Source organism: Anser anser (assembly GCF_964211835.1).
Source record: "Anser anser genome assembly, chromosome: 3".
Lineage (NCBI taxonomy): Eukaryota > Metazoa > Chordata > Aves > Anseriformes > Anatidae > Anser > Anser anser.
In genome coordinates this window covers 37,300,144-37,328,141 of record NC_139722.1, presented here as the reverse complement: position 1 = coordinate 37,328,141, position 27,998 = coordinate 37,300,144, and the positions used below count along the sequence as shown (strand labels likewise).

At 40.8% G+C, this 27,998-nt stretch overlaps 1 long non-coding RNA gene across 1 annotated transcript; it reads left to right on the top strand.

Moving 5' to 3' along the window:
* Positions 1–113: 113 nt before the first annotated feature.
* On the top strand, positions 114–24,441 carry LOC310897647. Its single transcript, XR_014582454.1, has 3 exons — positions 114–1,409; positions 12,233–12,340; positions 21,887–24,441. It is a non-coding gene; the product is annotated as an uncharacterized lncRNA (long non-coding RNA).
* Positions 24,442–27,998: the final 3,557 nt, after the last annotated feature.

The window sequence follows — 27,998 nt, the reverse complement described above, 5'->3', positions numbered from 1 at the left end:
CCAGTGTTTAAGTCTTATAATGTTACTTCAGGGTTAAAAGCCATCATTTAAAGAATGTTGTGTTCTTCTTTACGTGCCTTTTTATGCCTCTGCACATTAGTGGGGATGGGAGCGTTAGTAAAGAAGTACATTGAAGCAATGAATGCTGGATTTTGCACTCTGAGAATTCAGAGTGCTTGGGTATAATGCACAGCTGACCGTGAATCAGATTAGCTACAGCAAATTGAAGGATCTAAAAATGCTGTGGGTCTGGGCAAGAAAATGCATGGATTTCCCAAATCAGTAGGTCTGTTCTCTCTGCTTTCCTCTCAAGCCATCTCAAGGTTTTTGGTAAAGAGCTGCTCCTCTACTGTGATGCAGATACTCATGAGTATTCCCAAAATACTCAAAATTTGGAAGTGTTTGGAAGATGCAGAAAAAAAACTTGCGTTTTCAGTCAAAAACATTGGCAACAATAGTGTTCTGTTCCCGCTTCAGTCTATAAACCCAAGTAAAAAGATGAAATTGAATCTGACCCTAGTGAATATATATGTGTATGTGTATGTATACTCAGACGAGGAAAAGGTGCCCAGTAGGAAAACTTTGCAGACACAGGCACAATGAGATCAGGAATCTGCATGCGGACAAAGTCAGTCATGGTATAAGACATAGCATTTTAAGTGAGGGCCATTGACTATTATATATATATTAACTGTTAGCTATTACAATCTGTGAATAAAGTAAAGCCTACATTATGTTAGATCTTTTAAAATATATGCTCCATTTCAAGCACAAGTCATTGCAACAGATGATGAAGTTCTTGAAGGAAATTGTATTGCTTCTGATGAACTCCCAGAAGGCTGGGCTTTTGCTATTGGTGAATTTTGGCCTTTAGACCTAAGGGAAAAAAAAAAAAAAGTGATTTATGTATACTGACTGAACATATGCATAATTTAAAGTATGAGCGGGATGGGATGGTTGGAAGCATGCCACATAGAGCACTGTGGCAGTACAGTCTCAGACCTGCAGAAGTCTACAGAGCAGGGCCAAAACTTATGCAAAACTGCCCACCCTGCAGCAAAAGCAAGATGATGTGCAGAGGCCTACTGTGGAATTTAATGTCCCATTAGCTTCTCCTGTGAGTGTTGCTGTTAGTGCTACAAATTTATGAGCCCAAGAGTGGAAGATAGAGTTTGCATTTTCCCTGTTCTGTAATTACTTCAGATTGGCTTCATCACACCTAACTTCAGAAGTTAAAGATTAACTGTCTAAATCCAGCCTAGTCATGCAGCTCTCCCTGTGAAGATAATGAAGAGAAATGAGCCACTGCAGTTTCGATTCCTGATTCAATCACTGGTGCAAGCTTCCCTGTCCTGCGTCATCCTCGGGGGCACCTGGTTTTCCAAGATTTCTGTGCTGCAACGGTGTGGGTGAGTGCAGCTGATTAGGCGTGATTAACCTCACTTATCGTCCTGTTCAGTGTCCTCAAGTGCACAAGCCAATCTTCCCCTGATACCAGGACTGGAGCTGCTGTTTCTATCGACACATTATGCTCCTTGCTTGCTTCACCTGCAAAAAGGGAGGATAGGCAAGGCAAGGAAGTATGGAAAATCCCTTGACTGTTAGGAACATAAAAAAGGCAAAGGCTGGCATGTTCACCTACAAATCCAGGAAATAGCTGCATGGTTTTAGCTGTACTTGTTTTTGTATTTGGGTTGATTCCAGTCATGATCTTGACCAGGAACCACATCTGATTTTGACACTTTTTTTCCTTTTTTTTTTTTCCTTTTTTTTTTTCTTTGAGCCTCTAAAACGTAAAATAAATACTTCAAATAATGTTTATCACTGGGATACAGATCTCTGACCAAGATGATACCCACAAAATATTACTTTCTGAAAACATAGCTTAGCAGCAATTACTTGTATTTAAACACTTTCAACAGCTGCACTAATGACTTATTTTAAATAAAACCCATATTTCACACTGAGAATCTCTGTCTCTAGCTATGCCAAAATCAAGTCACTTTACATGCCGTTTTATTTATTTATTTATTTATTTATTTATTTATTTTACTCTCAGAAAGCTGTGGGGAAAAAGAAGTACACTTTAAACTTTTCTTGTTAATAACAGGCATTGCCATTCAGAGGGCACTGGTTGCTAGCAATTTCTGATCACATCACGTATTTATTTGCTATCAATATTGACATGAGGTAAGGTAGAAAAACATGTTGTTGAATGACTGTTTTTGCATACTGAATTGTTTTTACTGCAACAGTATGAAAAGCATATTTGTTGTAGTGTTAAATTGCACTGCTGAGCTAGGGGAGACTTTAGCAGTGATCTGTATGTGAAACTCAGCCAGAGTGTGCATTTGCAAAGGTCTTTAACTCATGCTGAGTACTGACTGGACTGTGATTTGAATGTGAATGCTACAAAAAAACTCCAGACATTACTGCATGATGGTAAGATAATTAATTTTGATCTTGAGAAAGATTTAAGCATGCTCTAAACCAAATCAAACTCTGGAACATAGCAAACCTGGATTCTGACCTTCAGTCCTGAACACATTCTCATTACAGCTCATACTCTTTCACTAGAGACCACAGAGGTAGTGACTGTCACTTAGGGCTTGCTTTTTCTTTTTCATCCTAAAGCTGTAGTGCAAGTAGTCATGGTGCTTCATCACGTTTCTCATTTAATTGGTGCTAGTGAATGTGAAATTGAATTGGTGGTTCATTCCTTTGACTTAATTAATAGATCTAAATAACCTTTCTTTGCCATAAAAGAGAATGCTAGTACCAATGTGCTACACCATAGGGGTTTAACTAAGTATTGTAGGAAGAATGGCTAATTATCAATTTCTGATAATTATCTGAAACAATGTGCTACTGAATGCTGTCTGGATGATGTTTGTTTAGTTGGTTTTGGCTTTGGTTTCAATAACAGAGGATCTAATTCTCACTTAATGTTAGTATACAACTTCCGGTAGATTGCTTCACAGATTAATGAAGAAATGATTTATAGTACCTGAGAATCAGGCTCACCATAGCTTATGCCTTACACTCATATTTCCTTATAACACCTAATATTTACTAGTGATGCTTTTCCTTGTAACTGGTGTCATGGTTAGAGAACTGTGCTGAGTTTCTCAGCATTTGGTTCTAGAGATACTCAGTGTTGTTCTACCATTTTGCATCCCCCCAAGCCCTCTCCAATAAATAAATAAATAAATAAATAGAAGAACAACAAAACCAAAAAGGAAATTTGAAAATTTAAACTGCTCCATGAGTAATATACTGCTCAATTTGACAAAGCTTCAAAAGATGCCAGCAGCTTATTCTGCACCATTTTAAGGGTGTGATTTTTTTTTCCCATTATTTTGAGGTTCAGGTGGGGTGGTAAAATCTCATCTTTATGCTATGCCCTGATTTTGAATGTTAGTTTTGGGAATCAAGGGACTGTTGGAAGTCAGAGAAGAAGGACTACAAAGAATTCTTGCATAAAACACAAGTGTAAATAAAAGAGATGGTTGTGTCAATATTTCCTTCCATTTTATTTTATTAATTTATTCAGTCTATCAACATAATCCATGAACAGCAGACAGAAATCTTGCTTTTCTCACACACAAGTTCCAATTCTTTGTTATGACTATTCTGTATCAACAGGAAATTTGGATAAGAGAGTTGAGAGTGATCATGCAGATAAAATTTGGACCTATTCTGGGTGGAATTTCGTTAAAAGTAGGCAGATGGATATGAGGAGGTTTTAAATTCATTTGAAAAGAATTCATTTTTAGTGACAGGGAAACAATTTTGTACTACGTGTCTTCATATTTAATTTCCTATTCAGCGATGACGACCTGAAAGTACTCTATGGCTTTAGTGAAATCTTACTTTTGCACATCTTGGTTTCTCATATTTGGGTTTGGATTTGGTTGTTTTTTCTCTCAATTCTGAACTCTAACACTGGTGAAGCACCTTTTTCTATGGTGATGCTAGAAGCTGTACATTGAGGCCTGCCCACAACAGAATACTTGGACAACCATCTGCACCACTTGATGAATATACGTGTGGAGATATACGTATTTACAGCCTCAGATTAAAGGAGAAATTACCTGTAATACTTACATTCTGTGCAGAGAAGAAAGGGAGTGCAAAATGAACTGCTGCAGAGAAATGTAAGGTGCAGGTACTGGGATTAGAATGAGGTCAGGAATGTCTACATTTGACTTGAACATGGGTCTGAGATGTGGGTTGCCAAAGCAAAGCAGAACACTCTGGACTGTAATGACTATATGGTCCCAAGAGCTTAGATGTTAGGTTTGGTTGTCTTTTGAAGGAGCAGTCTGACAAAACTGGGGGCTGGATGGGGGGCAAGGTCAGGCTTTTCTCTCTGCTCTCCATCTGAGTGAGGTGACATGCTTTGTCACGCTGAGTTAGGTGATGTGCCCCTGGGACAATACTTGGCCTTGGGGAAGCCAGGCTGGACCGCTGACTTCCAGGCAGCCAGGATTTCACCATCTGATCTTCTGCTTCCTTTCTCATGTTTTTTTTTTTGTTTGTTTGTTTTTTTCCTTCTGTCTGTATCTCTCAATCTGTCCAAGGCACCTAACTGAGGTGGTGTTGCACTCCTTAAGTTGTGCTCTGGAGTATGCTGCCTGCTGAGTGCTTGTGGTGCAGTGATCTGACACAACAGGGAGCTCTGAGCAGAGCCCCAAGTCTCTCCTGCAATATTAATCCTAAAAACAACACCTATGTGGATGAAATTTAAAAACAAACAAACAAATGGAAAAACTATTTCCTTGATTCTGCTCAAATTCTCCTTCCGGAAGGTGACAGAACATATGAAAGAGCCAACAACACATGAGAAAACAGACCTGAGAAGGAACAGAAATCTCCTTCAAAAGGAGCTTCATGTTCAGCAATTTGCTGTTTAGTTCCTGTGTGAACAATTAATCTTAAAACAAATATTTGTTCGAGGGAAATTGAGCTCCAGGTTTCATTGCTAACTAAGGTTGAATGAAAACACACACTGCCTGACATTTTCAGGCCAGTTTTTCTTTTTCACCCTTTCCACAAAAATAACTAAGAAAAAGTATCTGTTACAATGACCCAGGTTTTGCCATTCAAACCTCCCTAAATTACAGGCTTTCCCTCAGAGACCATTTACAACAGAGTATATAATGCATGGCTGTGTTATACCCTACCACTCTTTGAATTCACTATAACTTGTCATTACTACGCTGAACTGTAGTGGTCTGGTTCAAAGGCTTTTCTATAAATAAGTATCTTCCTGGCTGGACAGATGACAGTCCCTACCAGCAGCTCCTGTGTTATCGGTTCTCCAATTTTCAGCTTTTCATCTAGGCATGGCCTGGCGCTTCTTTGAAAAGTCTGTGAATGGCTAGCAGTTGCAATGTCTTGCAAAACCTGATTGGGACAGGGCTGGAAATCAATAGTGTTATTACACTGCTGGTTCTTGTCCTGTTTATCATTTCATTGGTGGTATTTTTTTTTCAGCTTTTGTTATCTACACTTGTAGAGTTGTACTTATTCTTAAGGGATAGGGGAGGAGAGGGGGCATGTTTTTTCCGCTTGGGACACAAAGGTTGTAATGCTATGTTTGTACTGTTGTGGGTTGCCCAATCAAAATTAATGGAGATGCTCTCATTGGCTATAACAACTCTAAGGCACTACCTTAATAGCTGGTAGATGCTATCATATCTTGGCTACATTCTGGATTAACCTGTACATGTGTGTACATAACCCCTGGATAATGGTAAAAAGTGTGGCCAAGGAGCATATAAAGTAAATGTTGCTCTGCCATGCCCCAGCAGGCAGCAGAGCCCTCTGCCTTTGCCTGTTGGCAGCTCCACCTCGAGCAAGAGCTCGGCCACCCTTGAGGGCCTCTTCCGGTGGCAAATTAGGTGTCTGCTCCCTTGTTCTGGCTGAAATTATGCCCTCTCCTGAGCCTCTGGGGCTGTCTTTGGATAAAACGTAATTGGTGCCCCTACACTAGCAAAGATAAGTGGAACAAAATGCCACTTATTGAACAAATTGACCTGGGCAATCCAGTTAGACCGCAGGGTCTGTAGGGAAGAGGCTCTCTTGTGCTGCGTGTAGTAACTGGTGGAACGGGCTTGTGATTCCTCCAGGCTTCTTGGCACAGTAATACACATAATAAAGGGATATAAAAGTACAAAGTGTATGGCACTTTTGGCGAGCAGTACTTTCCATTTTCAAGGCACTGTGAGAGAAAAAACAACCCAATTCCTCCTTTAAGTGCTAACTAGCAACAGTGTTCATCCCATGGGTCCATAAACTGTGAGCTGGCTCTCCAAAAGACTATCAGATTTAAGTATTGAGAGATTCCTGAAAAAAAAAAGTAGTATTTTGTCTGTTTTTTTTTTTGTTTGTTTGTTTGTTTTCACATTCTAATTTTCAGGCTTTCTATTTTCAAGATTTTGTCTGAAATGTTGGGGAGGAGGAAGGGGAAGCCAAAAATGTTTCTTATAGTTGTGTAACTCCACAGGCTGAGTCTTTATTGAAGCATAAGATATGGCAATTAATGAGAAATAGAAGCCACATTGTAGTTAGGGAAAAAATACAGTACTGCCAGCTGTATGAGATCAAAACTCATGAAGCATATCCTAAGAAATCATTTAGCTTTAAGATTTCATGAGAATCAACCTATTTTTTTCTTTTTTTAATTGCCTCGAGGTTTCTGCACTCACTTCAGATTTTCAAGTGTCTTTCCAAAACCAAGAAAGCTGGCAATTTACCTCTTTATAGTGAAAGACAATTCCAGTAGAGGGTGCTTCATGAAAAACACTCAATATTGCAAAAGTTAGTGGCACTGAGATCACCATGATTTGATGGCTTCAGGCTGCTAACATTGGGCCTCTTTTCCTGTAAATCATACTGCCTTTCAAGCTGTTATGAAAGAATATCATGGACAAGAACCTAGTCTTTCTTAAAAACAAGTTATTGCTTCAAAGGATGCTAAGAAAAATCTTATATACTGCGAATCTTTAGCAGGCTAGACAGAAACTGTTTGTCAGATTGACACTGCAGTTCAATGAGAGAGACAAAAACTCTGTGGGTGTTTTTTAATTGAACTTCGAGCAGTATATTTCTCTTTTGGATTTTAGCAGGCTGTTTTTTTTTTTTTTGTTTTGTTTTGTTTTGTTTTAAATTCCAAGTAGAACTTATAGCTAGTGACATCAACTTCTAACATAGTAACTACTGTACTTCACTTTGGCTTGTATTGCTCCAGTGATGTTGCATAAACTACTACAGGGGAGGCAGCTTCCAAAGAATGGGAGATTTTAGCTGCCCCTAAATTACTGGAAATGTTGTGCTTATATGCCATAATAAAAGGGTATGCATGCAGGAGATGTTTCTGCAATTGCAATCTGCTGCAATTATAGCAGATATGACTACACCAGGCAACCAATTTAAGTGAATGGCATTCAAAACACGAAGCCAGACTGTCCATGGGGAATTTGATCTCTTTTATTCTGTAAGGACTAGTTTTCCCAGACGTCCACTGCCCTCTCCCTCTCCCTCTCCTCGGGTATTTCTTTTTGATCTTGGTGAACCTGTCCCAGCTTGGAGATGAAATTTAAAGCTAAGGACTTGACCACTTGTGGTCGTTGAAAATCACAAGGCATTTGTAGTAAGAGCAGGGTTCCAGCTCTGGCGTCACGGACATATTTTGCTGTGAGTAGCGGTGCTTGGGGCTCCCATGGGACACCCCTCCAGATCAGGGCTCTCCAGGCCACCTCTGCCCATTGCTGTAACCTAACAGGCCCAGTTGACACAATTATTGACAAAAGGTTGTCCCTGTGTCAGTGTACATCTTGTGCTCATAGCCACTGACATTTCCAGTTCTGCAGGAAGGAAAGGATCTCCAGTTCTTACAAGCTCCTTAAAGAAACTTTAATTTCAATAACCTTGACCAGAGCCTGTATTCAACAAATAGCATGATATTTTGTGACTAGGTTACCAGCAAAATATTTTTTATAGTATTGACACAGCCTGAAAGCCTCAATATTTGAACATGACAGTGTTTCTGAAAAGTGGCTTTGTGATTGTTTTACATTTTTAACGTTACAAATGAGGTGTGATGTGCTGTTTTTTTTCTGCTTATTTTACCTTTGTTTTATGCATGAACAAAAATATTTCACCGTGGCCTGTCTGCATTGATGAGTCTCTGGAAAAATGGATTTTTTTGAGACAGAAAACTTCTAAAATTACTAACTTCATATGGCAACCATAACCATTGTTAGCTTTGAATATTTTAAACACTATACTCTGCTATAATTAAAAATAAACAAAAAAATCACAGTTTTTAAATCACTTATGAAGATTTGATTTCTTATGTTAAAGAAATTATCATGTTTTAAGTTATGAATGAGGAAAGAGAAAGAAAGAAAGAAAGAAAGAAAGAAAGAAAGAAAGAAAGAAAGAAAGGCTTGAAAGAATGTATGTTTTGACAGACATCTACATATAATTCAGAAATACTCGACAGCATTTTGTTCAAATTTCCAGAAATGTCTCTGGGCTGGGACCAGATTTAAAGAATTTCAGTCTCCAAAATAAATTGTTTTTCCAGAATGTTATGAGTATGTGAAAAAAAGAGATTATTTTAACAGTCACTGTCAATGAGAAAAAGCTAAAATATATTGGTCCCTTAAGGGGAAAAAAGTCATATACTACATGGTTTTGCTATTTCATTTAACAGATGCTAGGAAGGTGTTGCAACTCTGTATATTTCTTCCTTCCTTAGAGCTTTTTTTTTTCTTATTTTCTCTGTTTTTTTTTTTTTTTTTTTACTATTACTAGTTTTTATTGCATGATTATATTTTCATTACTGAAATTTCCTGCTTGAATGGTGACAAAAAAGCCAAAATTTGCTTGGCAGTTACCAAACTATTTGATCTCTTGATGGAGAAGGACGGAACAAATAGTAGTTACAGGCTGGAGATATGTTGCTCATATCCTTGCACTACTTCCCTTATGAATTATTCTCTCTTCAATACCATGGTGTGTGAAGAATTTCAGACTTTCCCTACTTTGAATTGTACCTTTTTTTTTTTTTTTTCTTGTGAAACATACAGTTTCTAGGTAAACCTTGCCATGTCATTCCCTTCACTTTGCATTTGAGTTTTCTTTGTCTCTTCTGGATAAAATGATCTCCAGTGAGATCAAAGACAAGTTCAGTAGCTCAGAGAAAAAGGAGCACTCCCCGTTTATTTTCTCCTATGTTTATTTTTCTGCCAGCACTCTTTGAAAGTGGCCCTTTTTGCCAAGGCTACAATTTTGCTAAATGAATTAGTGTTAATATTATGTCTTGTTTGTTTGCACAAGTGGAACATGAAAGATGGGAAATAGTGAAGTGAAATCAAAGCAGGAGATAAACAGAGAACAATATCAAGAAAAATGTGGCTGAAGTATGCACCAGAAACCTTTCAACCATTCAGCAATGGGGTGGCTCTCAAAAATCTTCCCGATGGACCTGCTGAGATGCATGATCTCGTGGGTCTGTGGCGTCTTTTAAGACTGCCTCACATGCTATGTAGCTTGCACAGGAATGGTGCATGAAATATGCACTGAGTATGTTAATCAGAAGCCAGTCAGCCTTCCCTCAAGTTGTGGGTCAAGATATGTCTTCCTGAGAGGACAGAAAGAAAAATATGATGTACTGAGCTGAGTGTGGCCAGGCCACCTTCAGGCCTTTGTTCCAGACCTTAGTGTCTCCCTGCAGAAATACTTGTGGTGCTCCAGATTCTACACAGAGGGTTTTGAGAAAGAAGCTCTGCTGATCATAGTGTCATCAATGTGGTTACACTGCTTAGGCTGGAGAGTGATGGGTGGTGAATCAGGCCTCTCGGATTATACCCAGAGATGTGAGAAAGCAGGATGGGGAACAAGAAGCGCATGTGCATCTGATTCTGTTCCTCAATGGGATGCTGAAGGAGCTGAATTTGCTTCTGAAGGGCTTGCTGCCAGCTGCTGTTTAATGTGCTTCAGTGAGACTGTGAAAGTTGCAAAAGCTTGGACCACTTCAGTTAGGTCCTCATCCTTCATTCTGTTGCTAGCCAGAAAGTAATAAATTAGACATGGCTAAAGATGGGATTAGATGACAACTGAGAACAGGAATTCTTTAGGGTCCTTTGAAAGCTTAAAAGTATGCTAGTTCCTTCTGAGGACTACAAAAAGAGCTCATCACTTTTTAAGTCCTAAAAGCCTGCCAGGTAGCTGGCATAAACTACAGTTCCTCAGTGTGGTAACTAGCCGAAAACCTCAGACTCTTACAAAAAACGCAAGGTGGGCTAGTCCAGCCTCCTGCTTAAGGCAAGAGATGGCTCAGGGCCATGCTGAGTCCAGTTTTGAAAATCCCTGGGGATGGAGACTACACAGCCTCTCCGGGCAGCCAGCCACTGTGCTTGACCACCCTTGCTGTGAGGACTGTGTTCAGTCAGAATTGTTTAATAACTGGAAAATGTATTTCTCAACTAAAGAACTTTTATGTAAAATGCCCTCTTTCGAAATGTGACATTTTCTCAGAAAATTAGTTTATTAAAAGAGTCAAACACAGCTATATTTTAATCCAGTGGACATCTCCTGGGAGTGAATGTTAAATGGATTTACACTTCCATTTTCTTCTAGGCAACAAGTTTTCTGGTCATGCTACATCACCCTTGCTGTAATTCTTACTGTATATATACTCCCCTTGTTGTAGGGGAAAAAATGGTTTATGATGCTGAAGGACCTGACCCTAGGTGGAAATGGGAATGCAAAACACTCTGTAACAATCCTCATATGAACTTCTGGTACCATTGTGAATTCAGCTAATTTGATTGTTGGCCTATATGTGAAAGTGTGTATATCCATATATGCGTGTATATGCATGGAAGCACAGACACATGTCTGGGGATTCATGCACACATTTACATATATACACACACATATATGTTCATGCATGTGTGGAAACATATATACACGTATATTACATATTATATAAAATGAAAAACCAGTTTGCAGCTGGCTGCAAGGAGAAATGCTGTTTTCTGACCTTTAGCGTTATATTCCCTACAACCTAATTATCTGACTTGATGCAGTGACACAGCCCATATTTCCTGGCAAACCTGTTACAGCTTTGGGCGTAGCTATTCCAGGATAGCTTAGTCTGTGCCGTAAAGATGCCTTGGGCAGACCCTGAAGACACAGAGACCACAGCCAGTGTCACCTCCCTGCTGCAGGAAAGGATGTGTGAGGCCCCAGGTGATGGAGCCATGGCTAGGCAGCACAGTGCTCCCCAGGCTAGGGTGAGACTGCCTCTTTTTCATCGTCAGCATGGGGGCTGGGAGAGATGCTTTGGGTGTGAATCACCTCAGCAGGAGCCACCAGCTAAAGGGAATGTATTCAGAGAGGAGCCACATAATAATTAGAGGTGTGAGTGAAATGACTTTGTGCAAATAAATACAGAAAATATAGATGTCTTTTGTGTCCAACTTAGAAGCGTGCGGTGGCATAAGAGATTATAAATAGGAGCACTGGGATGGAAACAGAAGGGCACTGGGCTGAAGAGGCTCCTGGTGCTGGGCACTGCTGCCTCAAGCATGAAGGCCTGTGGCCTCTGGCTTGGCAGCTGACTCCTCATTAAGGTGGAAACCTGTCTTGAGGAAAGGAGGAGAGGACCTTGCACGGTGCTGTGCAGAGAGCAGTTCTGTGCTGGAAGGAGGGGGATGAGCATGTTGGGGCTTCTTCCTGCTTTCATTTCTTCTCTTGGTTGCACAATAGCTACTGGAGCTTCCTGACCACCACTCTGAAACTGTAATACATTATTGACTGTAGAACAGTAGAACAGTGATAGCATCACTATTTCCTAAGAAGACTTATGAAAATTGTATTGGCTCCATCTGATAAAAAAATGAGCATATATAATTTCTTCCCATATCTTTCCATTTTTTCAGCTAGAGAGCATGTGCCACTAGTGGACACTAGTGTTGAAGCCCTTACTACCTATAACTTGATATCAAATGCTGTCCTCCTCTTCAAGCTTCGCAAAATGGAAACAAGTTCTGATTTGTCATCAGTTGATAGCTCAATTTGAAGTGGAATAAATTATATTGAATAAGGACTGCTTTCATTGTGAACAATGCTGTCTATTCTAGGTTTTCAAAATTTTTTGATAGTCTGTTTAAAATAGTAATTTAGATTAACTGTCTTTACTCTTCCCACCTAGGTGAATCCTTTCATAAGGCTAATGGAACCTCATCCCTTGATCTGAGTACGGTTGCAACTTTATTTCACATAACCTGCAGCCATATAATATCATAGTAGCCCAGGGAAGGTAAGCTGATATTATTTTTTTTCTGATATATTGAAATGTTAAAAGAAGTTCCTCACCTCTGACTAAAAGGACAGACAGTAACTTTCTGTAAAACTTGTTACCGATGACATGAAACAGTATTGGTACTTGTCAGGAAAGCTGCTACAGTTTAATTTCTGTGGTTGGAATTATAATTCAAGGGCAAAATTTTGTGTTTCTAATGGGAATTAATGCTGTATAACTAGGAGCACCAGGTGGTCACCTAACAGCAGAATCCAGACTATCGTTTTTTAGATTTATATAGTCTTTTATGCCTATCCCAAATGCTGGCTGCTAGTTGTTTCTGTTGCTGTTGTTGCTTAATGTTGTCTATGAATTCAAAATGCTTCTTACTGGGTACTTGACAGCAGTAACCTAGATAAATATTTTCATTTACATAAACAGCGTCTTAACATTTCAGAAACTGTAGTAAATAGTCTCAAATCCCAGAAGCCATCTAGACATTGCAAGAATTACATTGGTTTTAGAAAAAGATTGATGTACTGTATTATTTCATTGGTCACAGTCCAAGACAACAGGGTGGACTGATGAGAGAGATGCTTAACACATGCCGGGTTTCTGTTTCTTTTCTTTTTCTTCTTTTTTTTTTCTTTTTTTTTTTTCTTTCTTTTTTTCCCCTGTGTTAATAGATGAATTACCATTGTTTTTTCAAATTGTTATGTACCCTTATGCAATGAAAGATAATCTAACTGGACAGGAGCAAAGAGTGCAGACCAACTGGCTTTTAAAAGCAAACACAAAGCCAAGAAACCTCTCCATAATTGCCACGAAGTACTGAAAAGAAACTAAATTACTTTCTATGGACTCGAGAGCACAAGTGGTGGTATTTTATTAAAAATAGATGCCCCTCAGAGTTCAATAAGCTTGCATGTGAGCTGCTGCAGTCCTTTACATTTACTTTGCTGTACGTGCTCTTCGTAGTGGAAATGTTCTCCTGTAAGCCCACTTGGACTTGGATAGGTTCTTCACCCATGCAATGCTGCAGCCCAGGCCTGTGCCAAAAACAACTGGACTCCACACATTTCAGAGAGGCTAAAACTAACAAAAAATACACTAAATATGATGAAGGTTGTTTGCATTTGTTCTCTGTAGCAAGTATCTTTTAAGATCAAAGAAGAATGAGACCCTTTCTGTGTGCAGCCACTTTGATTCCCAGTATTTATCTTTGTTTCAAAAAAGCACGTGTATGTGAATAGAACCAGAGGCCAGACAAGACCCTGGGTCACCTCTGAGGTGACTCTTCTTTGTTGTTTATGCAGCTACCTCCTGCCCACTGCATAGCCTGAAGCCGTGTAGATATTGAGGTTTAGGTGGAGTAGAAGTGGCTGGATATTTATCTAGAGCAGATTCACTGACATGCTGCTTTCCAGGGTTATTATATCAGCCTAAAAAAGCATGTAATGAGTGCAACAGGGTGAACGTCCACTACTCTTGATATTGGCTTCCTTACCAAAGAGAAATCCAGTATCCAGACATCAACTGCCATTGCCTCTGCATTTATTTTCCAGACCTTGTGCCCTGTGTATATTTTGCAGCCACAGCATGAGTGTGTGTTGGAGCAGAGTGCTCTGAGTGATTGCATTGTTTCTGGGATCTGTTTATACCGAATCTCAACAACTAATCCTTCTAATCCTCAAACAATTATTTAAGCTAATACTGTCGCTGTTCAGAATTAGCTGACACCATTTGTGTAGTTCACACAATTTAAATCACTGTTTTCTTATTATGAGTCCCCCATATGGCCAAATGACTTGTCTCCATATGAACACATTACAAATTGCCTCTAAGGATGGGTCTGCAAACACATGCACATATATGTAGTCATCTGTGCACGTGGCTGTTTCACATGTTTACATTATAATTTAGAACTGACTAATGGTGTTTGTAGTCCAGCTTGGGGCATCCAAAAGTTTATTTTCAGAAGGGACAGATTGCCCTATGAAAATCAAGGTCCCCTGAAAGGGATTTTGCAGCCAGGTTAGTCATCTCTAGAAATCTAGGGCAGATTTCTGTACAGCCAGAGGTCCTTCTGTGCTTTGCCATGGGCCAGGAGCTGGTATTAAGCAGGGACCTTTAAGAGTTAGAGTTGTCTCAGCTCTTCTCTTCCTAATGGGTAGATGTTCATTAGCTGGCCTTTATTAGTTATGAGGGAATTACAGGTCTCAGGTCTACCATTTTATAGATTACATATTTTGCCAGCAGAAAGAAGAAACATGCCTTTCTCTTTGCTTTTTTAATCTGTAATGTTAAAATAATGACTACTGACCTAAATTTCCTGCAGTCTCTTTTGCAGGAGGTGTTTCTCTGTGCTTCATTTCCTCTCTCTTTATGGGAATGTGGCAATTTCTGCTGTCGCCTGCAGAAAATCCTACCTCCCAATTATCATTTCACTGGGTTGAAGCTGCAGCTTGTTAGTTAGCTCCCAAACAGGCTTGCATCCAACCATGAGCATGTAGCTTCTCCCAGAGCTGCCAGACTTTCAGATTCCCCAATTTTATCTGGGCTTTATGTACCTACAAAAACGTTCAGCCAATATAATTAGGACTTTGCTGAGTATTCTGTGACTACTGCAGGATTTTCAAGAGATTGACTGTCCAGGTACTATCAGTTTATGTCTGTGTTAAAATGCTAGGAAATAATACAAGAAATGCCCCAATGCTCTCTATCCTTGCATTTCTCACTGTCTCCAGCTAGAAATGGAGCATAGACCCAATTGCAAAGTTACGCTAGTACAACTTGGTGGTGACAGCGCTGCTGAGTACACTTCATGGAGTATAATCTGTTTTTCACAGAGTAATTTCCATTAAATTCAATTTCCTGTGTCATTATATTGTAAAGAGATAGAAATCTACTTATTCACAAATTGCTTTGAAGTATCTGAGTGCAGAGGCAGTGAATTACACTCATTTGATTGCTAGAGCCTAGCAGAGAGAGAAGCCCCTTATTTGTGCTTTAAAACCATTTTTATTGTTTTTATTTTATATAGTAATCCTTCAAGGTATATGGCATACTGTGCAATGTAAACCAGTAAAATAAATATTTAAGCAGAGTTAGCCGAGGTGGGACAAGGAAAACTATAATTAAGTACAGAAAAGGAACAAAGAAAGGATGAGCTGTTTCAAAGACAGGAGGGAAGGCCCTACACTGAGTTTTTGCAAGTAAAGTAGCACTGTGCTTCTACACCTAGATGTCAGTGCCTGTGTTTAGCGTGCAGCCGGGACAACAATTCTCCATGGCTGAAAGGGAGCCTGAGCAAAGAACAATATTTTATGGCCGGTCATCTGTTTGCACATGCCAGCAGCCGTGCTGAAAGAGTGCTCTGTTGGTGTCTCCACACTAGGTGAGGCAGGGCTGAGCAGCAATCCTGGCTCCTCTGCAAACCAGCGGGGAAGTGGAAAGTGAAAGTGCCCATGGCTGCCCTACACCAGAGAGCAGGAGGTGGCTGCTGAACACTTTTGTTTCCTGAGGTTTTCATACTGGACATGTGCACAAGGAAAGGCAACTGGGTAGTTTTCGATGCCGGCTGTATTTTCTCCAGTCTGTTTTTGTGGCACAGTTTGTTCCACTGCCTGATCTGACAAAGGGCTACCAATCAGGCTTAGGAGACAGCATGCTGAAGTGTAGGAATGCATCTGGGAATGGTAAAATGCTTTTCAGCTTGAGGCTGTTGTGTTAGTTCAGAGATGAGCTGGTGCCTTATATTCCCAGCATTCGTTATCTATCAGTGTCAGACAAATATTCAGAAAGGCCTCTTGGGTTTGCTGTCTAGCTAACATACCACACATACAGCTCGAGCAATCTATGATCTGCTGAAACAGGCTCTCTGACCATCCATTGTACTGCTCCCCACCAAAATACTGAAATACCAATTCAGAAACGTCAGAGCTAAACTGCCATGTTGCTCAACCAGGCTACATTACATAGATTTCTCTGGCTTTTTTCTTTTTTCTTTCTTTTTTTTTTTTAAGAACTATTTGTCAGGCAGAATTATCTATTGGGCATTTTGGAATTATCCAGACTAATATTTGTAATGGAGAGAGAAAAAGGGGAGTTAATTTATGGCAGCAAAGATTACTTGTGAAGGGGCTCTGCTGCTCTGCATACAGAAATTGCCTATCCGTTCCAAAAGAAATTATGCCAACTACAGTCAAAATGTTTGTACATTTACTGAAGTGTGTGGACTATCTTTAAGACCAAATTATCTCATCATTCTGATTTCTACAGTGTCAGTATATTTCTGGAAAGAAAATTATTTGAGACACCCTGGCCTTCTGATCCCTGTCACAAACTGCATGGCTATGACAAGGGGAAAACGTTGGAGAGGTGCTGCCTAGAAGGCACCAAAAAGGTCATTGCATGAGGAGAACTGGAACTCCCTGATAAATTTTAATTTTTTTCTTTATTGCTTTGCTTATACAAGAGGCACCTCAACCATGGACTGAAGGCATGTTGCCTCCAGTGCATCGCAACACCATAGGATCTTTCTACATTAGGATGGAAGGAGTTTAATAATTTGTTAAGACACAGAGACCAAACTCATCAATAGCCAGCGCTTTGAGCTTATGTGAAATGTGTGAAAGCACACCAAAGCCTCCTCTCTGTCTGGTGGGGAGCAGGAACCTGTGGTCTCCAACACTGAAGTTCAGGGCTCCTGGTACCAGACTATTGCCCTGGTCCAGGTGGTTTGTTCTCTCTTTTCTGACCAGAAGAGCCACTCTGAAACTCCCTTCACTTTTGAAACTAGGGCACACAGCTTCTGATGAGATAACCCTTTGTGAGCTCATTCTCAGCCAGCTCTGCTGGTGAACACAACTTACCTATGAAGACAGTTCATCCCTGTGCCTTGAGAAGATCCTCACACTCTGTGCTGAATTCTTGCTTGATAAAATCTCCCAGGAAACAGTAGGAGTTTGGACTGAGTGAGGTTTCTAGGATTAAGCCAAAAATAAATGAAGTTTGTTGCCTTGTAGTCATACGCAATTTGTCTGATCATTGTAAAAATAAAAGTTAAGAATAAAGCTGAGAAAGAATAGGACAATAAATTGTCATAACAGTATATAGAAAAAAATCAAGTGTTCAGATTTCCATTGCAAAACTGCTCTTCTTATGCTAGTGTTTTCACAATGGATCAGCCTGAAGCTTGGCTCTGAATGGGAAAATGTGCCCCATCAAGCAAAAGAGCTTCTAGTTTGCATGCTTGTTTGTTAAACTTGGCAAGCAGGGGAGCCTAAAGCCTTAATTAATGTCACTTGTGATATTAAGAGGCAAATAATAGAGCAGCAAGTCAAATTGCGAAAGTGAAGACAAAAAGGCAATGGGGAGCATTAAAACAGTTGTGTCAGTTCCTATGGATTTTAATGAGACTCACAGGCAATGCTTTTAAAAACCGGGGGAAGGAGAAAGCTCTTCTTGGTTTGTTTGCGGAGTCTTGGGCTAATTGTCCCATGCAAACAGTTCATTTGATAGAGGAGGAAGTGAGGTCTATTAAGTTGTTCAACAAGTTCAGTGCTGAATTTATTGCACTGTTTGTTTTAAACAGATCTGCATGTTTCAAACAAAATACTTTCACATTTGAGATCCTTCCTTTCCAAACCATCCAAGATTCAGTTGTTTCCTTGCACATTTAAAATTCAGCTGAGCTTTGTTGAAAAGTTTATGAGCTCTTCTTCTGTTCTCTGAATAAAGCAGAGCATTTGAATGAGAACTGGGATTTTCGACTTAGCCTGAGTCTTTATTGTAAAGATTTAGCGCAGTCAATGCAGAACTATGAACCCTGGAACACAAAAGTGATGAGGTTCTCACAGCACAGGGTGCTTCCTCATTTCTGACCTTTCTGTCATTGAGTCAGACACAGTATTTGCCAAGCAGGGCTTAGTTCAGGTCAAACACAGCCACCGATAGCTTTGGGTGAAGAAATGGCAAAGTCCATATTTCCAATTCACAGGCTATTGTCTACCTGATGGCTTGTGATTCGCTAAACAAACCATATAATCTATCTCCATTTCCCAGTTTGAAAAACAAAAAAGAAACCAAACGAAACCAAACGAAACCAACCAACCAACCAATCAACTAACCAACCAACCAAACAAACAAAAAAAACCCACAAAAACTAAAAACAAAGGTACAAACAGTCTGGGCTTCACCGGAAGCTCTTCAGCTGCCTGGGAATTTGGATCTTGCAGGAAGTTAATGGGATTACCCAAGCGATGAGGAGATTACCCATGTGGGAAAAGCTTTAGGAGGGCTATCCCTTAACTCGTAAATGCCATCCTGCATGTGCGTCTCGAGTGATGCAGCTTTTATTACTGCTTCTCAACTGTCCTGTGCTGTTAGACTAAACAGGCTATTCTTGGAGCAAAGAAGTGCCTAAAAAAGCAGTGTTTTTTACTCCAGCCATATTTTTACTCCTTGGCTCTGTTGGAGCACTGATGTAGTGTCAGTCTTGGAATCCCGCTAAGCAGAAGCAGTTGTCCTCTTATTTGCCCCTGGACATCTGGTCACACTGGCTACAGCTGTAGATCTGGCATGCACAGCAAATTCTCAGGCTGAAATGTACGTTGTTTATTTTAATATTTTAAAAAGTAAAACTTTGTCACTGAAATACTCTAGAAATTAAGAGAGAAATGTGTATTTTTCCTCAAGAGTCAGCATGAAACATATTGGAAAATAAAGGTAAAAAAAATCGTTTACCTGACAGATAACTCTGTTCTGTATGAGTAAAGAATGAATTGGAACTTTACCCAGGTATAAGTACTCCCATATCAAGGAATCTCCTTATGCTCTGATGTTAAAAAGCAAAATAGAGGAGTGTCTGATTTGTTGTCTGAGAACAGTGTGTTGTTCTCTGTGGTACAAGTATGGCCGTGAATTTTGCTGTGAACACGGTTTTCTTTCAAATCTGTGAAGTGCTAGGGTATTAACATGTAAAAGCAAATATTAGTGCTTTAGATAGATGGATCTAGCTATTTAATAAGTTTCTGCTGTGCAAATATTTGGGTTACATGGGATTTTAAGTATTTTTTTTGTACATTTTATTTTCTTTCTAAAGTAATGCAGTAGGAACCAAGTGTTCTGGTAGTATTACACAAATGTAAACTAATACAAAGACTGTATCATGAGCTAAAACTGACAGACACCTGTGTTTGGTCTGGGCAGCCCATGTTTCAGTGCATTTCTGGGTGACTGCCAGGTGTCAAAGGTGGAAAGCAACGCGGCCCACTAACAAGGCGTCCGTACCTCAAGCACAGCCCAGATGTCACTTCACTCCACTCTGGATGTCACTCCAGTCCTTCTTCCCAGATGTGGAGGGGACAAATCACTGCTTGAGGCTTGGCTGAAGCAAGGCTCCTCACAGAGAGGCCAGGGTTGCAGTTACATTCCCTGTGAGTTTACTCAAATTACTGGTGGATACCCGTTATCTCACAGAACCGGTCAACATCATTAATGCTCAAGTCTACAGGGAAGCAAACACGTAGTTGACTAAACTCGGGGGCCAGAGGAGATTAAACCTCCCACATCCTCCAAATTCGTATCTTGGCTACAATTCCATGGCACAGACCCAGCCTCCAAGTAGACAAACAGATGAACAACCCAGGTGTCAGTCCAGTCCCCTTCTTTTCTACCATTAGATACAGCTGCTGCTCTTGCTACTGCCCGCAGCATCAGCATGGACACTGAGAGAGTAAATACGGGATAAAGATATGGAGAATAACTAAGATACAATGGTTGTTGTATTGAATGATCTGATTTCCAAGGTTTCTCAGGGAAGATGAGGCCGCATTGTAGCAGAAGGCGGCACGGTAAAAGAAATAGGGGAGGCTTGGCAGGAATATCCTCTTCAAATAGTGAGTTGTGCAGGTTTTGTAGTTCGTTTAATTTCTTTAAGCAGTGGTGTCCCTTTGATAAGCCTTCATTGCCTGCTTTAAAATTGTTTCAGAAAACCAAAATAAACACTCTCCAGCGTGAGTGGTTTCATTCTTCTGGATCCCGGGGAACGCAGGGAGAAAGCGAAGGGCTTGGCTGTGACACATAGGCTGAGGTGCTGCTGGCCAGGCATGGGCCTCATGTCGGCCCCAAGCCCTGGTGTGCGGCTGTTCTGCATCGCTTTTCAACCAAGAAACCCAAAAGAATCCTCAGCCAGACTCCACAGCCATGGGCTGGATGAAGAACTTGTCCGTCTGCCTAAGATCTAACCATGTAACAGACTCAAGGGTACATCCCCCTCCAAGCTGATAAGGTCACTATTTGATATTTTTTTCCACTTTTTGCAAGGGATTACCCATACTATTAAGCAAAATACACAACAGTAAACCTATTTACATCTGATTACAGCTTTGCTAAGACCACCTGAAGCATGCAATAATTGCCCTGAAGTGCATTTCCTGGTGAACCACCTCCTGCTTTTATAAAATACAAAATACTTATGAAGGGAGAAAAAAAATTAAAAAAAGAAAAAAAAACATAAGAAAATGGTCAATAAGATTCATTTTTGTGCTGGCACTCCTTAATATAACAATTTGCCATTCTGACAGCCAGCCCAAAAGCTCCAGTTCCAGTGAGAAACTTTGCAGGCATTTTAGCTTATATGATTCAAGACAGAGCACTTTGATTTCTACTTCACAGCTCCATTTTTTTTTTTAAACAAAAAGATATAATGCAGACACGTGGTACTACAACCTTCATTCTGACTGTCTCTGTTTTGGCATTCAGTTTGATTTATGTGTTGTCCTTTGCCATCTGTAAAGCATGTTGTTTCCTTTACACACATATGCATATTACAGAAAGTAGAAGGATGAAGTATCGTTCAGTGAGGCAGGATGTCAAGGCACAGTAAACACTGAAAAAAAAAAGAAAAAAAAAAGGGAAAAGCCTTAGCAGAATAGAAGCAAGAAGTGTTTTTTTTTTTTTTTCTTTCTTTCTTTCTTTCTTATTTTCTTTTTTCATCTTTGGTGACAATAAAGGGCTTGACATACGGCCTCTATCCATGGGAACAAAAATACTTAGCCTGAAAAATCCCATAGAGGCCTGTGTGACCAATTTCAAGGCAGATGAAAAAAAAAATTCTTCCAGAAAGTAAGCAAATGAGCTGTTTGCAGTGCAACAAATGCCTACAGTACTAACAGAAATTGTGAAATCACTGGCTGTGACTGATCAGAGTTCATTAAAAATAAATCTTGGCCCAGCAGTTTTAATAAATGGAGTAAGCTATCAAGGCAGCAATGATTCGCTTTTTCTCATGCAGAAAACTGTCTGATTTTGCATTTTTCACTCAGCCAAAGAAGTTTTGCTGAATAAAACTGATACTGGAATCCAATGTAAAAACTCAGGTCTTGTCTTTCTGGAGGCAAGAAGATGGGATGTAGCAGTCAAACCTTCACAGCCTTTCAAATTTAACTTCTTTAAAATTTATTTTGTCATTTAAGGCTTTGTGGGAAAAAAAAACAACACAGCAAAACAAAAACAAACAAACAAAATCCCTCAAAGCCACATTTTCTGCTCTGTCTGCAGAGGCGATGCTGAGAATGCAGGCGTAAAGGAGGGCTCTGCTTGCCCCTGATGAGGACAGCTCTGCCCAAAGGTTCACGTGGATCAGATGCTACCTTGGCTGGTAAACTCACCATGGAGACCAAAGGCAAAGCAGTTTTGGAAACACACAATATATAAGCACCTCAGTGGGCCAAGAGAGGAATGGATTAATGACCTGGCCTGGAAATACGGTCTTGCGTTTGACTCTGCTCCATCATACGCAGAGGCTAGGAAAACTTGATGAGGAAGACACAACAGCTGCCAGCTCTGTGCTGCTCAGACACGAGAGCACCATCAAACCTGCACTGTCCCAGAAGCCAGCCTCTGAAGGTCTCCAACCTCTGGATGGGGCTGAGCAGCCTCCATGGGAGAAGCTCCTACCAACATCAGGCATGGGCCAGGCAGCTCATGCACAGCGTGAATGCATTTCACCCTCACCCAGTGCAATGTGTCCAGTTCAGCACCTAACATGGCAATCCTGTTTTCTGGTTCAGGAAAGAGAGAGCACACGGTGCCTGTGCATAGCATGTGGGAGATACGGTCATGTGCTTCCTCTGGATTTTCACTGTTATTTCCATTTTCTTCCTCATACAGCAGCAACAGCAAACGGACAGCCTCAGTCCCAGAACATAGTAACATGTCTTCATATTATTTATGGCACACATAACCCCAAACTAATACGTAATCCACTAATGCTAGCATTTATCTGGAGCTGGGACACAGAACAGTGAGAGTGAGTGGTCCTTGTTGGTATGACAAGCTCCAGTTATGGAAAAGCTGTCCTGAAGGAGAATGAATATGGTCAGGATGATTTTTTTTCCTCTTCCTCTTTGTACCTCCTTTCTTCCCACCTTCCTTCCCTCCCCTTGCTACCTCCCCATAGTCCCAAGTCTTCTTGCACCCTTGAGGAGTGCCAATCCCTAACCCTATTAGAGCTCCTCTGCCCTTGCCAACGTCGTGTAGCTCAGAAAGTCAGTTCCTGAGAATCACACTATTCATGACAGCAAACATTTATCAGTAAAAACCCCATCAGTGGCAATCTCCCCATTAAACTGAGTATATGGAACAAGCTGAATATCAACCTGTCAAAGCTGACTGCTGTAAGCCAACACCAAGGCAGTCTGTATAAGGCAATTTCCACTTCTGGGTAGGGTTAGTGCCGAAATCCATGGTCTAAAAGCCCAGTAGAGTGGGTGGAAAGTCACACGTTGATTTCAATGTACTTGGGATCATGTCTGTAAGTGGTGAGGTGCAGGCACAAAGTACTCTGGGGACCTGCCCTAGCAGCCCTGGATTTGGGGAATATCTGTCTTTTAAATCTAAACACTTGCTGTGCAAGTGCTATCTCAGACTACATGTGCAAGAAGTGGTGCTTGGAGGGTATTGGTCACTTGCACCCTAAGGAAAGACACTCACTAGAATAAATAGTTTTAATAAAGTAACAGTGTTTACTTTTCCTTCACTGCAGCGGAACACAGAGCACCTCCATGAAAGGTCCTAGAGGTTAAATAAACTATTCTTAGTCAAATACTTTACAGTTAAAACCAGAGTTGCCCCTGCCCATGAGATCTGGTCTGTGTTTTTTCCCTGGGTATAGCACCTTGTGCAGCTTATTTCGTTGTGCCTCACATCTCCAATTAAAAAGGGCAAGTAAATGAAAGAATAAAGCAAGACTGCCACACGTTAGCAGATGTGTTAAGGGTTTGCATGTTCTGGAGATCTTTCATCACTGGAGTCTCTCACATACAAGGTGTTGGGCAAGAACTGACCTTACAACCCGGCAGCACATACCCAGAGGGGTGCATCACACAACTATTTCAAGACCTTCTCTTTGGAAACTTTATTCTATTCACTGTTTTCATTCATTTTCTCATCGGTGGCAATACGATGACTAATAAATGAGGTTATGTCTTGGTGGATTTGATAGCAGCAGCCTGCAGCAATAATTTCTGCCCTTTAGCTATTGCAGAGGTTTGGCTTTCTTTTTTTTTTTTTTTTTAATTTTTAATTTTTGGCCTGTAATCCCTTTAGTTGTACGGCCTACTCCCTAAAATGTTCTCCCTCATTTTGATTTGAAAAACATCCCTGTTTACCCATGTTATAGGCCTGAGATGAAGGACAGTTCAGGTTTATCAAACCAGAGGAAGACTGTGGGGAGGAGAGAACAGCAGTGCTGTGTTTTTCCACACAACCTGTTACGGTAACAAGCACTCCCCCGCAATGTTTGTTGACAGATGTTCAAGGCTCAGGAAAAAAAAAAAAATCTGCTTTCAGCTGATGGCTGTAGCACCACTTTTGAAATAAGTGTTAGCTCCAGGCTGCTGAGTTTGCAAGGGCAAAGAAGCGGCAGGAGAAGAAAAGGTGCAGTGGGCAGAGAGAGAGAAGAACAAAATGGCAAAATAAAATCTTGGTGCTGACAGAGCCTGTGCAGCTGTTTAAGCACAAACAGAAGTGTCCAAGGAATTTGGGTGAGGCCAGCAGGAAGTGTCCCATCAGGCGATCCAGTTTACCAGCCCTAGCTGTGGTGTGTGGCATAATCCCACCCTGGGCAATGGAAATTTGGTGTGCAAGGCCCAGACTGGCCACCATTCTAGATGAACCTGCTGGGATGTGCAGAATTACCGAGCTGCTTGCAACCTGCTGATGTCAGTGGGATTAGGCAAGTGGTCGGTTTGAACAGGAGGAAGTGCATGCATTAGGCATGTCAGCAGGCTTCAGCTGCTGCTGAATTCCTGGTCCTCACCTAGGGTTGGTTTCCCTTCTGGCACGGCCTGGATTTTCTCTGAGGCTATTAATGCTTATCCAGCTATAGTTCAAGTAACTGGAGCATGCTGGGGAAGATTATTCTAGAGTGAGACCTCTTGCTGTTGCCAGATTTATTGATTATTAGGATGACAGACGTATGTGTGTAGGAACTGGAAGTCCTAGGAGTTCATCCATCTCAGCAAAGTGTTAGAAGGAGTTTCTCTGCTCATGGGCATGTTGTAATCATGGAATAGGATATCCATGGAAGAGGATAATCCCCCCCCACCTAATCCCCATCGCAAGCAGGCAGGAATGACAGGAAAGGCTATTCACAGTCTTTCCCAAAATTTCAGAATACGTGTGTTCAAAATCCTGAATATCAGCCAGTATTTTGAAACTTTTTTTTTGTTGTTTTTTCTGGGACATTAGTGGGTGGGGGAAATGGATGGCAGGGCAGAGGCGGAAGGTGAATTTCTTGAGTGAGAAAGTTCAATTTTCAAGTGTTTTTAGAAGAATAACAAGGCTGATTATTCTCTGCAGTAAACTGGATCCCAGTTTTCCAAACAATCTTCAGAGGAGAATGAGGGTAGGCTGCTAATATTTTTTATTACCTGATCAGATCTTCCAGACACTTGGACGTATTTAATTTAGCAAACTAGAAATATAAGATTCACTATGTTCATAGCAAGCAAATAGTCTTCCCTTCCCTTCCCTTCCCTTCCCTTCCCTTCCCTTCCCTTCCCTTCCCTTCCCTTCCCTTCCCTTCCCTTCCCTTCCCTTCCCTTCCCTTCCCTTCCCTTCCCTTCCCTTCCCTTCCCTTCCCTTCCCTTCCCTTCCCTTCCCTTCCCTTCCCTTCCCTTCCCTTCCCTTCCCTTCCCTTCCCTTCCCTTCCCTTCCCTTCCCTTCCCTTCCCTTCCCTTCCCTTCCCTTCCCTTCCCTTCCCTTCCCTTCCCTTCCCTTCCCTTCCCTTCCCTTCCCTTCCCTTCCCTTCCCTTCCCTTCCCTTCCCTTCCCTTCCCTTCCCCTTTTTCTGCCTCATTTTGCCAGCTCAGATATCTATCAAACAGTGAAAACACTTATTTAATCTGAGGCTCAAAGTAAACTAGCTGTACTATTGCCTTGTACATATCCCTATCTTCTTTCACAGCGTGGGAGTACTTGTTTACTCATTGCGAATGTTGCAGTGATTTACATGTCCACTTAAAAAGACCTAACAAATCAAAGCACTAATAATTTACCACCAAGTAACACTCATTTTTTCAAAGTTGCATCCACACCCCCAAACATTGTATGAACAGTAGATTTCGGAAGATATGAGGTGCAGATATGTAGGTTCTAAGCTGATATGCTGGAAGATAGATCAGTTCAATAAAACTTAGCAAATGTTTTTTTTTTTTTTTTCCTAAGTGCAACACTTTCTACTAATAACTTTCCCTAAAAGACAGGCAAAGTTTAGATATTTTCCTTTTCTACTGATGAATCATCTGGCCATTTGGATACACTCAGCTGATGGGAATTCCAGTAGCCTGAGCTACTGAGCTACCAGAGAGAAAGACAGAGATGTGTATCATGATGGAGAGTGCATCATGTGTGTGCATGCATTCCTCCCTCCACACATGCCTCCAGTTCTGACATATTAAAGCAATACTAGACAGGAGAAGAAAAGTCTAGACGAGGAACTATTCATTCCTTTGTCTCTGTGGCTATGGAGGTAATAGGGATGAACAGTGCTAGTAAAGTTTTGAAGGAAGCACTTTTGGCCCTCTTTTGTTGTTGTTAATTGAATCCTTAGCACTTTAGGAAAGGCAACAGTGTTTTCCCAGGGTATACTGGAAGAAGAATGTCTCAAAATGGAAAAAATAAGTACAGTTTCCATGATTTATGCCATTTACTTTGCAAACATAATATGTAGAGCAGAAATTTGGCTGGTGTTAATCAGTATATTTTTCTTCGCACCAGTAGAGTTATTTCAGCATATACCAGCTGAGAATCTGGCTCCATGTATTAAATAAAAAAGTGGGTCTGGCTTCCTGATCTTTTGTATTAGACACACAAAACTGTTCACTATTGAGCTTGAAAAGCAATCTCACTTCTCAGTATTGGCAGCAGGCTGGAGAAATGGGGACATGGTGTGCTGAGCTCCTGGGTAGAAGAAATGTTTTCTTTCAAACTATAACGACCTTTTTGGCCATCTTAAGGAATATGTTCAAGCTTCCCTGGCAAGCTAAGGTGGGACACTAGCCAGTTACTACATGAAGGCTTTGAAGATGGAGGGAATAATAATAGAAAAAAAAAATTAAAGAGGAAAGTCTTTTAGTTCCCACATGGGCAGCTGAGGGGTAACCATTCATCCCTCTGCTTTGCAAGTAGAAAGACTAGTAGACCTGGTGCATGAAAAATCAGTACTTCTTTTTTTGACTGTGTTGTAGCTTGGATCATAAAATCATAGAATGGTTCAGACTGGAAGGGATCTTAAAGCCCATCCAGTTCCAACCCCCCTGCTATGGGCAGGGACACCTCCCACCAGACCAGGTTGCCCAAAGCCCCATCCAGCCTGGCCTTGAACACTTCCAGGGATGGGGCATCCACAGCTTCTCTGGGCAGCCTGTGCCAGTGCCTCAACACCCTCTGAGTATAGAATTTCTTCCTTGAATCTAGTCTAAATATAACTTTTTTTTTTATTATTTTAAAACCATTTCCCTTTGTCCTATCCTTACACTCCCTGACAAAGTGTCCCTCCCCAGCTTTCCTGCAGGCCCCCTTTAGGTACTGAAAGCCACTATAAGGTTTCCCCAGAGCCTTCTCTTCTCCAGGCTGAACAACACCAACTCCCTCAGACTGTCTTCATAGGACAGTTGCTCCAGCCCTCTGGTCATCCTTGTAGTTGTTGTGCCTGGTTTCTACATGACCACAGAACGCCGAAATAGGTGCACTTAGCTGCCAAGAATGGCTTCAGGTGGTATTTCTGATCTATAAATGGTTTTGGACCTGCCATTTTGGAACATGATATACACTATAATCAACTGAAACCCAGCTTGATAATCCTTTAAATGGTGTGGGGACAGACAGGATGACAGGATGTAATTGGGGGAGGAGAGGGAAGAAATCAGAGATTCTTTGGTAAAAAGGGGAATATTGTTTTGACAGAAATGCTATAGATGCACATGTGTATTAGTAATACAAACTGTCATTTGCAAACAGCTGCTATCAGAAAAAGCAAGTGAAAAAGTAGGTAGAAGCTGGAAGGAAATTGGGGAGCTATAGAAATATATGTATGCTGTTTTTTGTGATTCTTAAACAAACCTCATTTAATCAAGATGATTAATCAGGATATGCACAGAGAAGCGCTG